The 14266-nt window shown below is 37.8% G+C and overlaps 1 protein-coding gene across 2 annotated transcripts in view; it reads left to right on the top strand.

Annotated features, from left to right (window-relative positions):
- The first annotated feature begins 4045 nt into the window (after positions 1–4045).
- peli1b (pellino E3 ubiquitin protein ligase 1b) overlaps positions 4046–14266 on the top strand; it is a 43949-nt gene continuing 33728 nt past the window's right edge. The window contains exon 1 of one of the 2 annotated variants that reach the window (XM_016269836.1): positions 4046–4425. The gene's annotated coding sequence lies outside the window, so the exon portion shown is untranslated. Of the gene's footprint in view, positions 4426–12114; positions 12153–14266 lie in introns of those variants that run through there. The other variant, XM_016269835.1, reaches the window with a different exon arrangement.

Genomic DNA, 14266 nt, shown 5'->3' with positions numbered 1-14266 from the left:
AACATCATATGACCCCTTTAATGACGAACGCATCTATTATGATTTACAGAATAACCTCGCGCTCTTATTTCCAGTGGCGGCTCGTGGGTTTTAAAATAGAGGAGGCACACTAATTGTATTGGTCAGGGGATCCCTGCCGATTATTATTATTATTATTTGCTTAACCACTTTAAAATGGCTTTTTGGTGGATTTTAGTCAGAAAACGTAAAGAAAACGACACATACAGCAAGATAATATAACTTCACTTATCTGGCCTATCACTTGAAGCAAACATCTATCCCTACTTAAAAGTCAGCTGCCTGTTGTGCCATTTAATTAAGCCGCGACTGATGTAGCCTATATCCAGTTAGGCTTGTTCTCCCTTTATTTTTAATTTGTATATATACTGTTTGAATGAAGAGCTTGGCAAATCTGTTGGCGATCAAATATTCAATATCGCTACTCATCATAAGTACTTGGTACATTATCAGTGCAGCGGGAGACGTTCACTAACATCACGTAAGTTACGTCTCTTTGATGATTGGTTGATATATACACCCCTCAGCGCTAAAAGTGAACACTCGATGGTGATTGGCTAATTTTTTTTTACCAACGGAGGCACAAGAGCTCAGCTCTCCTCCGGCCTCCCCTTCCCCTTCTTCTTCTCCTTAGCAGTTGTAATTACATCAGCAGATTCGGCACATTTGCATAGAAAAGCAGCGCTTTTCACATTATTGTATTACAACTGTGAAATTACAAACAAAAAATACACATTCTGGGACTTGAACTGAAATGAATTGTGAATTTTATTAACATTAAATCGTCCTAATTTTCACCTCAAAAGCAGTGTAGAGTAGCACTTGTTGTTTGTCATTTCTCTGCTCACAAATGCAGACATGGTTTTATGTTTACGCGGCGCGATGCAACACAACACGTAAAAAGACAGTATAAGTCATTATAATCCGTAATTATGTCCCCACTGGATGCAACAAATGCCTGGTTTGTAATGGGTTTTCATGTTTGTGAATCGTAGCTCCGGCCGGACACGGCATCACAGTATGTGAGGGGCGTAACATTTCCGTCACACTCTTGAGGTATTCGGCCAATCACAACACACTGGATAGCTGGCCAATCACAGCACACCTCGCTTTTTAAAACGATGAGCTTTGTAAAAATCTACGTGTTTCAGAAAGGCGGGGCATAGAGGAAAAACAATAATGTACAGTATGTGGAAAATAATGTGTTTTTTGAACTTTAAACCGCATAAACACATTTCATTACACCAAATACACAAAATAATGTTCTTTTTAGCAACATCATATGACCCCTTTAATGACGAACGCATCTATTATGATTTACAGAATAACCTCGCGCTCTTATTTCCAGTGGCGGCTCGTGGGTTTTAAAATAGAGGAGGCACACTAATTGTATTGGTCAGGGGATCCCTGCCGATTATTATTATTATTATTTGCTTAACCACTTTAAAATGGCTTTTTGGTGGATTTTAGTCAGAAAACGTAAAGAAAACGACACATACAGCAAGATAATATAACTTCACTTATCTGGCCTATCACTTGAAGCAAACATCTATCCCTACTTAAAAGTCAGCTGCCTGTTGTGCCATTTAATTAAGCCGCGACTGATGTAGCCTATATCCAGTTAGGCTTGTTCTCCCTTTATTTTTAATTTGTATATATACTGTTTGAATGAAGAGCTTGGCAAATCTGTTGGCGATCAAATATTCAATATCGCTACTCATCATAAGTACTTGGTACATTATCAGTGCAGCGGGAGACGTTCACTAACATCACGTAAGTTACGTCTCTTTGATGATTGGTTGATATATACACCCCTCAGCGCTAAAAGTGAACACTCGATGGTGATTGGCTAATTTTTTTTTACCAACGGAGGCACAAGAGCTCAGCTCTCCTCCGGCCTCCCCTTCCCCTTCTTCTTCTCCTTAGCAGTTGTAATTACATCAGCAGATTCGGCACATTTGCATAGAAAAGCAGCGCTTTTCACATTATTGTATTACAACTGTGAAATTACAAACAAAAAATACACATTCTGGGACTTGAACTGAAATGAATTGTGAATTTTATTAACATTAAATCGTCCTAATTTTCACCTCAAAATTTTGGGGAAGCTGTTGCTCCCCCGACGAGCCGCCACTGCTTATTTCAAGGTTGTTAATGCTGTGGTTATTTTATCAGTTTCCTTCGTACATTCAGTTTAAATCGAGAAAACGAATGAGTTACACCCCTAGTATGAGGTGTCAGTGTCATTGCCACGACAACATAAACACAGACAACAACTTAAGCAGATATTAATCTATACCACAGCTCATGATATGTGTGCATGCACATGTCTGTGTGCACTGACTAACCACTAACCACGCTGATCTCCAAAAGTTTCTACAAATGGATGTGAAATGTGTGCTCGTTATTTTGTTGATCCACCTGGCTTACATTGTTTTTGGTGCGTGATACAATTATAAGTATTTCAACACATGACTTGTGCCAACAGGCTACACTGTTTTCACAACATTGCTATGAGCTATGAGCAGGCTTGGGCTAGAGCTGGCGGATATTACCATATCATGTCTGAACAAATCAACCTCTACTGGGAACCCTTTCCCAAACACTGTGTTGAGTTACATGGCACGGTTAAATCATCTCTCTACTGAACATGTTATTTAGACCAGGACTAGTCATAATGTTTTTTTCTTTTAAGTGCAAGGAAAGTCCCATTTGATAAAAGAGTGGGTGGAAGAGAGATGATCTGATTGCCTTTATGTTTATGTAAGCAGGTGATGTGACATCAATCTCCTAGAAACATGCACAAGAACTAAATATTTTTTTGAAAGAGAGATACATTTTAGTACACTCAGAATAATAAGGAAGAATCTGAGCATCTATTTTTTTCTCAGTGTAATCACATAATAAGTTATGTAATTTCCTTTAGCAGCACTGTCTATATGAAACGCACTGTGGCTGTGTAGCATCATTGCACTCAAATGAATCAGATCTACTGATGTCTCTGGATACCTCCATCATCTGGGACAGGTTTGAGATGTTATCTTCTATATAATGTTTATTTTGTCTACATGGCCTCTTTTCTGTTTTTTTACTCTTCCAAAGACAATAAACTTGACTGGGCCTGACATTAATCTTAATCAGGATGGTTAATGATGAGGCATCATCATGCATTCATATCCCATAAAAGAACAATACCATAACATTCTTCAGTATTACTCATAAAAAATAGCCTAAACTTGTTCTCGTTATACAGGGGTTACAGTTTTGATTGCAGAGTCATGTTTAATTTGCCTTTCCAATAGTACATGCCAAAATAAGGCAATGCTGTGTCAGAAAACAGGAAACACACAAATGCCTTTAATGTTAAATAAATAAATAAACTTATTATTAATTCATGTTAAATAAAGTTAATCAAAGGCAAGCAGTACTCGATTCAGATTTCAGATAGGCTACTACAACAATCATACAAATAAAAATGAATGAAGAAATAAATATGACAATAATAATAATAATAATAGTCAATGCAGCATTCAAATACATAATAAATAAAAAATTAGGTAGCCTAATAAAAATACAATAGTCCTCATTCATGACACACAATGACACAATTGCAACTATTGTTTTCCTGAAAATCCATTATAACTAAAAAAAATAGTCCCCTCTCTCTCTCTCTCTCTCTCTCTCTCCCTCTCTCCCTATATATATCTTATTTTTATGTAGGCTATTTACAGAGAGATGAATAGCCTAGGCCTACTGCTTGCGTTTCATGAATAATATCTTATAAGGGCCTTACTCCTTTTAACTGTTGTACAGACATCTTTTGAATATGGCAATCAAAGCAGTTATTGTTTTCTGTGGGCGTGCCTGCAGCTCAAATATGAGATTTGCTACAAAGATACATGTGTGAATGTGACCCATAGACTGGTGTGACCTAACCCAATAACATTTGCGACTTCTGACTCGCTCTGAGATGAGAACTACATTACCCAGAATGCTCTTTACCGATCAGTGACGCGACAGGTTTGTTCTCCGCTCATCTAGTCTCTAGCCACTACAACACAAAACACCACCGTCTGTTTACAGTCTCTCTAGAAGCAGCCGGCGGACAACACCATTTTACAGGCATTATTGTTTGTTTCGACCCTCTGTGTTTCTTCCGAGACTGACTGAGATCATGTCACATTTAATGGCAAATAGATTATTTTTGTTTGAATTTTGAGGATAACTCAACACCTGCCTTTGTTAGCAAGTTAGCCTCGCGTGTCCTTAAAGGCTCCTCATAGCTGTTATATTCTGGTTTGTTTTATTTCTTTGACCATTTATTCAGTCAAACAGCAGTTGTAGCTAAACCCGTGCTAACGGAGCAGCTCTTTGTTCGTGCCTTGGAAAAAACACACCAGCACCGCCGTGAGTACCTCATATTCACTAGAAAAATAAACAACAGTGCTTGTGTTTTATAAAATACAATTTGTTTTAATAATGATTCTGGCTTGTTTTTCACAGTCTTGTATCTTTTGTTATATTTTGTATGTAGGCTATCTTCTGGCTATCATGTTGACTTTAAGCCTAAGAATATTTAAGTTGGTTTAGTATAAGTGCTCATCTTTTTTTTATGCCTTTTTTATTGTATTGTTTGAGTCTATCAGATAAACTGTCATGGGGTTGTTCTGCTTTTCTAAAAGCGAATTAAATATCTGTAACAGAAGTACATGTATCGTTTAGCAGAGCAAAGAAGTGTCATTTATATTTCTCTAGGTAACGTATTCTGTCACGTATACAAATTATTATTATTATTATTTTTTTTGTGTCTTGTTTTAGTCACTAACTTCACAACTGTGCGTGCTTACTCGACATATCCGAGAATAACCTAGTATTATAGCACTCTATATGTCATGTCCAGTTATTGACAACAAGCCTTCGTTTTCATGTGTTTGCGAAGACAATGGAGAGTCATACTAATTGAGAAAGCAGTGCACTCCATATACTTTATGGACATAATTTGCATTGGCTTTTGTGGGCTCGTTACAGACGTGTCATTGTTCTTTGCTGATGTATTTAAACGCTCAGAGTCATTTGCATAGGCAGACCGAGCATCTGGTCCGACCCAATGTGCCCCCCCCCCAACCGGTGCTGCTACATTTGAATTATTTATTAGAACAATCAATGGATTAAAATGCGTTAATGCGAGTAATAAACATTTACTGTCACTCCATTGTTTCTGCTATCACATTCATGCATACTGCTGAAATGGGAAACTTCAAGCTGCCTTATAAATTGTTCTGACTACTTCATTTGTAGTATTTAGTGGATAGAGAGACTGTACAAAATTAATTGCTGCATTTTTGGCCTGGCCTGTGAAAACTTGCACAGCACATTGTAATCTATTTACATACTTTATGAGGCTTACATTGCAAAGCCAAAATAATTATTAGTAATTTTTATGAATGATCTAAAAAAATACTTAAATTTTAAATAAACATTCATCTGTATTGTATATTTGTCTTTGTTTAAAATGAAGTTATTCTGTTTTTGTTTACAGTTAAATTTTAATAAAAAAATGTTGAGATCAATAACTAAAGTGATCTGGGGTTTGTGTGTGGTTTAAACACATTTTGAGTGAATTTAGATTTGTGAACTTCACCATGGGTATCCTTGATGAGAACCAAGGAGAACCTTGATGCAGAGGATGTTTTTGCAGTTATAAACTGAACTTTCTGAATGCTGGCAATACAGTGGTGGTGTTTTCTAGCTATAAGCGGTACAGTTCCTTGTTTGTGGAGTAAAGTTACTGGTAAGAGAGAATATAGTTCCTTCTGAGTTTGTTTTGCCTTGATAAATGACCAGGGAGTCATTTCCTTTAGTCTTTTCACTGCTTTCCTTTAACAAGGGCAAAGGTTACCACCGCTCGACACTTTGTGCCTTGTATTTTTTGCTGTATTGGTGATTTGAGTATGTTGTTTGTCTTTGTGTACACGTCACCTTATGTAATGTGTATTATATGTATTCCCTCAAGCATGGTAGCTGCACTGACTCTGCTTTAGTGTAAAATGATCTCAGTCTGTATCACTTTCAGTGTCTTAGACTGCAGGTCTAGGATTTATTGTTAGTCTGTTCTAGAGCCCGACCAATATGGGTTTTTTGGGGGGCTGATACCGATATTAGGGAGAGAAAAAAAGACCGCTACCGATATATCGGCCGATATTCTTTGTGTAGGCTATATTATAGTACAGTATAATCAAAAGTTTGGACACACTTCCCATTCGTGTATCCAAACTTTTGACTGGTACTGTATATAGAAAACAGTATATAGCCTACATAAACAGAATATATACATAAACACATTTTTTGCAATAACTCAAATGTGGTGATCAAACACCTTATAATGATGTGACAAACATAGGCCTATGTAATGGAGGTAGGGTATTTAACAATTTAACAATAAATTTTATTATTCAAAGTGAGTCTGACATCTGTGCACTTAACAGTAAACTTCACTTATTATAAATAACTTGAATAACACATAGAACAAAATATATATAACTTGAATTATGAAATTAAACAAGGTAACTGTAGGGCAAGCAAGCTACTGCCAAACCAACAGGGGCAGGTTTATGCAGGAAGCACAGCTTTTCCAAATGTAAACATCTAAAATGAATGAATAATAGTAATTAATAATATTTTTTTCACACTCTGTGTTATGTATTTTCTGGTAATCCAATGAACATGCAGGACATTCGTATTTAAATCGTCTTTTTGCAGTTTAATATTCACAGACACAGTCTATATATATACTGACCTGTTTTTTATTTATTCATCAAAAATAAGACCAATTCCGCGTTATACAGTAAATTCCGTTTTTATGACTGGATTCCGCAATTCCGTCCATGTTTTCTGCATCGCGGAAATCATAGGGCCCTACTAATGTAAGAAAAAGGAATATGATAAGCTCATTGTGAGAGTAAAAGACCAGGGCATTGATGTTTATTTACTTAGCATTGAGTCTCCAAGTAGGTGACAACGTAGCGTTAAATCACCATTCAACAGACTTAAACCACCACTGCACTGCCGTCTATTGGACTGCAGAAAGATACTAACTTTTCAATCTGCTACGTTACTGACTGTACTGACAAACTATGCTGACACAGTGTCTGCGCTGCAACAGAACGCGTCAAAGCGACCGTTGAAAATCATTTGAACTTCTGTCAGCACGTCATAAATAGAACGAGGCATCAGTTGACTGAATCCGGTGTAGACAACATAATGGGTTCTATTCTACACCGGACGCGAGCGGCGCTACAAAATACAATAGAATTCTATTGTAGTTTGTCGCGCAATGTGATGTGACCAATGTGATAAGCATTCAATGAGTTCTGGGCCGCAGCGCGGCCGGTAAACACCAGCATTGAGTGGCCGCGATCAGCTCTGGTGGCCGTAATGCGCCGCAGACGCGTGCCGTGAAGCACAGATCAGCTCTAGTCTCTAACGTCACTGAATCTGCTGTTAAAATGAACCATCCATTCATCATATCATCATGCAAAACAAAGAATATAGGTGCGGGTGGGTGGCAGGAGGATAATTTGAAGCAGAGGATTCTGGTGAAGTTTGAGGTCATCCGCTCATCTCTACACTACACTGACCTGGGTCCAGTAGCAAACAATGGAGCGCGCTCTGCTGGACAAACTAAGTAATTACACCATTCAGAAGCATTTAATCTGCGTTGTATGTTCTTTAAAAAAAAAGTTCATATCGGTGGCATGTTCGCCGATACCGATATATAGGCGACAGGCTCACGATATATCGGTCTGGCTCTAGTCTGTTCATCTTATCCAGTGCAGTGGCATTAACTGCGAAAAACTGTTCCTGGATCAGTGCTATGATGGTGAGATACATGTGAGCCCTGATCTGTTTGCAGCAGATCAGATATCTGTGAAATTGGCTCATGTCTCTGTCAGTAAGCCTGAATTTATCCCAGAGCTCATTGGAGCCACGTTGTCACTCTCTGATAAAGATCTTAATGTTCAGTTTAGCTTTTTATTTAGCTTGCTGTCATTCTGATGAATTTTCCATTTATTATGCCTACATGAGAATAGATCTTGTAAGGCAATTCAGTGTAGTGTAATTAAATCCTACCACAGTAGTGCAGTAAATCTAACTTGCTGCTTGTCACAAGTCTTTTTTCAATCATGAGAAACACTTTTTGCGGGATTCACAAGTCTTTGTAGGTTGATAAAACAAGAAGTCGTCGCCCACTTTTGACCAATCACCGCATTTTATACGTTCCAGTGATGTATATTCGTTTGAAGAATAAGCACAGTGCTTTTTTGGAAATTGTGCCATACCTCTGCATTTAAATAGTGCCCCCGGAGAGGTCTGCAAGCCTGTCGAGTCTATTCGGGCCGGGCTCGGGCCATTTTTATTTATTTTTTTACAGATCAGGCTCGGGTTGGACTCGGGCTCATTTAGCTTCTCTCCTTTTATTGTGCCCATATACGAGCAGAGCACACATAGGCTACTGTATTAAAATGTTGTTGTAGCTGAAACAGTAGTAAGCTGTTTTGGGAGAAGGGAAAAAAAGAATGGCTTGGGTCAGACTCGGGCCAAGAATTCTGAAGAGCTGTCGGACAAGGGCCAGGCTAGGTTCTGAGCATCTCGGGCTAGGGCCTATATTTGAGGCCCGTGCAGGGCTCCACCGGAGACCTTTCACCATATTAACTGCTGATTGTGTCTATTTAATTGAAATTGAGTTATTGACCCAAGTGCACAGTACTGAATCATCTAGATCTATGCAACTGTCATGTTTGATCAGATTTTTTATTTCTGACAAAAGTAAAGGTACACGTTGTCCTTCAAAAGGGTCAGTAAGATTTTTTTCTTTGAAAGAAATCAATACTTTTATTCAACATGGACGCATTATAAATTTATTAAAAGTGACAGTAAAGACACTTAAAATGCAACAATTTTTCTATTTATTAATGAATATATCTTGTTTTTTTAAATTAATATTTCAAATGATGTTCATTTGAATTTTCTATTCATCAAAAAAAATCATGAAAAAGGGTATCAAGGTTTCCACAAAAATATGAAGCAGCACAACGTTTTCAACATTGCTAATGATATTTATTGAGCACCAAATCATCTTATCAGAATGATTTCTGAAGGATCATGTGACACTAAAGACTGGAGTAATGGCTGCTGAAAATTCAGCTTTGCCATCATAGGAATAAATGACATTTTAAAATATATCAAAATAGAAAACGTAAATCAGTCATTTTAAGGTCTAATAATACTTCATATTATTGCTGTTTTACAGTATTACAGTATTTTTGTAAAAAAAAAAACACCACCCTTTGTGAGCATAAGATATGTATTCTGAAAAAATCATACAGACCCCAAACTTTTGGAACAGTAGTGTACTAGTGAACATACAACCATTATACTGTCTTTTGGCCACTTTGAGTCTACACAATAAAGTTTTGAGGATGACGTATATTGTGGAAACTAGGTCAGACAGTGGGCACCTCAGAGGAAAAGGAAGCAGGAAGAACTCTCTCTCTTTCTCACATGCTTGGCTGTGCTGACAGACTACTTCAATCCTTTGAGTTTGTTTGTAGTTGCAACACCTGAAAACTAAGGAAATTATGTATATTATACATATATGTATAATATAATAGACATATATGTCTATTCTATTTTAATTCTACTTTATCTATATTTATCTTTTTATATATTATATACACCTTGCTATGTGTACTGCGTTAGGCTAACCGAGACTTGTCATTTGCACTTATATATTGTTGCTCTTTTGTTAGTTTTGACTGCTTTTATTGTCCTCATTTGTAAGTCGCTTTGGATAAAAGCGTCTGCTAAATGACTAAATGTAAATATTATATTTTAAATGCCTAGGTTAGAGTTGTCTTTACAGTAAACTAGGAGGTGGAGTTGACAGTAAAGACTTTTACATTGTTAGCAAAAAAATCATGTGACACTGAAGACTGGAGTAATGGCTTCTGAAAATTCAACCTTGCCAACACATGCAATATTTACAGTTTTACTGAATTTTTTATCAAATAAATGCATCCTTGGTGAGACTTCTTTTTTTAAAAAAAAACACAAAAAATCTTGCAGACCCCAAACTTTTCAATAGTAGTGTCTGTGATCTTCACACCTGATCGGATTGTGTATGTATTTTGATTTATTTAATCTCTGCTCCTTTGTCTCGGTTGAACTCTAATTAAATTTCAGTATCTGATGTACCAAATAAAACCTGATTCTGATAATCTGTCCTGCTGACTCTCACTTTCTGCACGCTTTTTGCTCCGAGCAGCTAAATTCTGAGCGGTGTGTGAAAGACGAGACTGGCCATGTGACCTCAAGGACACACCATCCCCCATCTCAGGCCTCTGTTCCCCTCAACTTCCTTTAGGGAGAGCCAGAGCTGATCACTGCGGGCTGTAAATTAGTTATTGTCATGGAGACCGAGAGGTCAGCCTCTGCCAGTCAAAGCTGAAATGGGCAGAAGGAGGAGCTCTGGCATACAGAGTATTTGGTGTTTGTGTCATTAAAAGGGGATCCTTTCGAACTGCTCAAAAAAAAATCTTAGTTTAAACTGTTTTTATTAGTGTTAGCATATGGACTGCTCTGAAATATGACTTGTTTCCTGTTTAGACAGCCAAGAGCATCCCCCACCTTATTGGATCATTGGGATCATTTGACAGTTTCTGGGAAGATTGCATTGTGCTCTCCTGGGTAGCAAGTGGTTCTTTAGATGTGTGTTTGGACGGCTAGCCTTTGTTTCAGACATGCACACATCGCCCCAAGTGCATGGAGACTCAATACCGTGTGTGTTCCTCCTCTGTGGTGTTTTTGTACATATGTGTGTGTGTGTCTGCATGGTTAGTTCATTGTCACCGTCCAGTCTGTTTGTTTCTCTTAGGTTTCAGTGCTCATGTCATTGAATAATTAAAAAGCCTCTGAAATTGAAGCTCGGCCCCTCCCCTCCTCTCTCCTGTCCTCCCTCCATCTGTCTGTTCCGCACTCGTTTAAGAAAGCAAGCCGTTTCACGGTGTCGTGTTCAGCTTGAGTGTTGTTCGTAACTGTTTCTCGTTCCTAGATGGTTATCTTCAGTTTTATATTGCTGCTTTGTTTGTAGTTTACGTAACAGTGATTCCATATCATAAGTTTGAAGTGTGTAAAGATTGCATATTTAGGGGTGGTATTCACAGAATGTGTTTGCAGTCGATTATGCCACTTTTCCATTGTATTTCTATGTAAACATGCAGACGTGTTTGACTGCGCTCACGACTTGCGTCTTTTGCAGTGCCTCGCGTATGACACTGCGTTCTAACAATGCAGTGATCAAGGAAAAAGTTCGACTTTTAAAATCACATCTCTAGACCTTGCGTTTTTTTTTCCATTCCACTACCCTGTCTCACGTTTTTTAAAATACAAAAACACATTGTGTGACTGGCCTGTTTTTACATTAAAAAACATGATATGTGAGCAGCAGCATGAGGAAAAAGTTAAACTTTTAAAAAATATATAATTTTACCTTGAGCGCCACATTTTTAGAACGCAGTGTTATGTGCAAGTCACTGCAAAAGGTGCAAGCAGAGTGGTCAAAGATGTCCGTCAAGCACATGTTTACATAGGAAAAGCAATGGAAGAGTAGTTGACTCATTGTTCAAGCAACCCAACAATTAATCTGAAGTCGTAAAGTGATGGTCCATGCAAAAAGGAAAATTTATTCAGCCTCATTTTGTCCCAAAACTGCATGACTGACTTCTGTGAAACATAAAAGATATTTTGAGAAATTAGAAAAGTTTTTGTTAATATAATGGAATTAGCTTCAATGATGTTAGATTCCCTTCAAAATATCATCTTTTGTGTTCCATAAGTAGAAGAAAAGAAAAGGTCAAACAGGTTTGAAACTATATGAGTGAGAGAAAATGATGACGACATTTTCATTTTTGAGTGAACTATCCCTTTAAGGAAGCACTGTGTAATTAGGTTGTTTCGAGTTCACCTGACCCCAATTTGATGTCTTTTAGTAGGAGGTATTAACAGAGTAATCATTTTGTGTCTTTTAATGACCGTCTTGTGTGATCATCATGATCCAAAGCTGTTGTTGTGTTATGGTAAGATCAACAGTTTTGACTTGTAATGAAATGTACCTATTGTTAATACAGAATTGCATTCACAATTGTATTATATTTCACTTTCTTTGGAGAAATGTTTCAGTCTGTCAGGTGTTCAATATACATGATGCCTATTGATAAGTTACTTTCAGTCAGTACATGAGATGCCTGAGAGCCATCTAAACTGCTATTGTGGAACAATTTAGTACTAAAGGACACTCCGTTTTGCCTCACTGTGCATACATGTGGTCCTGTGTGCGCATGTGAGGGTGGGGCATTGCAGAGGTCTCTTCCTTTGTGGTGTAATCGGTACCAGATGGAGGGGCGTGTGTGTGTGTGTTAATGCACACCCCTCCTTTTCCTCACTTCACAAATTAAATCGAAACACACATTCAAAGAAATCTTCTAGAGTTGGCTGGTGAAACTGTGGTCGTATTCTCGCTGACAGACTTAATCATGTCACCTGATCTCTAGGACACCCCATGCACATTTTGCACTCAGTTTGTTGTTAAGCTTGAAGCTGAGCGCTTGTTTTTTGTTGATCCTTCATTAAGCAAACACACAGACCAAGCTGAGACTTTATAAACAGGGTTTAAGTCAGATTCCATGCGCTCTTTGTTGCTCAAAGAAAGCCTAAAGCCAATTAGCCTGCTAGCTCAGTGCTGGGTGAATGACCATGGTGCGGTAGTGTGTGTGTGTGTGTGTGTGAGTGATCCAAACGGTACTCTGGAGATTAACCAACCTCATGGAGCGTGTGTTAGTAAATGAATATGGTCGGGTTAATTCTGTTTTCACCTTTTAGAAACATTTTGTAAACACTGACAATTGATTGGCTAGTTCAGAGGCATTGATCATCACTTTCTCAAACATCAAGGTTTGTTTGTTTAGATTAGCCACAGACCACAGACTTCGTTCCCATTAAGCTGATAACTAGTAGTCTAATCTTTCATTTCTTCATCTTTCTCAACATCCTCTTTGTAACCTGGCACCAATAAAAGACACTTGTTGCATGCGGCTTACTGTATAGGTTCAGAAGTAGCACAGTGGTTTAATATTTTGTGTTTTCAGTGTAAATTCTTTGATTTGCACAAAACCCAATATGATTCCGTGTTCAGCGCTGCATGACCTGCAAAAGGACCACATTACAATAAAAGACGCCCACTTGCATTTCCAAAGTGTTTATGTAGGGTCAGCAGTTGTCCCTTGCCCTAGAAAAAAACTCTGGTTTTAAACATTTCACAGCAGCATGTAGGAAACTTTTGATGTTTCTCTCGCTGCTTCAAAGGCCTGTTGTTCCTAGCTGAAATTTTTTCTCAAGCTTTGATTTTTGTTTTTCAGCAAGTCTAAAGGGTGACTTTAAGCCACTTTTTGTCAGTGCGTACGTGTTTGTATGGTATTTAAAGGCATAATTCGCCTAAAAACTCACCCTTACCCTTATGTCGTTTCAAACCTTTATGACTTTCCTTCTGTGGAACAAAGGAGGAGATATTTTGAGAAATCTGTCAGTGTTTTTTTTTTTCTCACTAATAACCAAAACTGTTTCTTTACCTACATTCTTCAAAATGATGTCTTTTGTGTTTTGCAGAAGATAAATCATGAGGTTTGGAATGTATGAGGGTGAGTGAATGCTGACAGAAATAAAATTTTTGGGTGAACTATCCCTGCAAGATGCTTTGTTTTGCACATCAATGCATATGGTGATTCTTGTGCATGTGTGCATGCTGGCTCCTGGATATCTGATTCATCTACCCATATCTCTTCTTCACCATCTGTGCTTTCATCTTTAGCTCAAATTCATCATTGTGATGATGCTGTACTGTCCGTTGTGCATCTTTCTTCATCAACAGTGTTATTTTTATTTGAATAGTTTTCAGTATTAAATGGTGGGAAAGTGGTGATGTGGTAAGATCTGGTGTTTCCACCCAGGTGGAGGTCACCTGCTTGCTTTCAGCGGATTTACTGTGATTGACCACATGTGCAGTGCAGTTTCTCATTAGTGGTGGAATGTTTTTGTAATGTGTTCATTAGGATCCTTTTGTAGTTACTTGTAAAGTGATTAATAGAATTGTTCAGGTGTTTTTTTCCCCCCTTTTGTTAATCTGTTAATTATATTA

The sequence above is a fragment of the Sinocyclocheilus grahami genome, unplaced genomic scaffold, assembly GCF_001515645.1.
Source record: "Sinocyclocheilus grahami isolate Dianchi unplaced genomic scaffold, SAMN03320097.WGS_v1.1 scaffold54.1, whole genome shotgun sequence".
Taxonomy (NCBI): Eukaryota; Metazoa; Chordata; class Actinopteri; order Cypriniformes; family Cyprinidae; genus Sinocyclocheilus; species Sinocyclocheilus grahami.
This window is presented reverse-complemented; position numbering and strand designations above follow the sequence as displayed.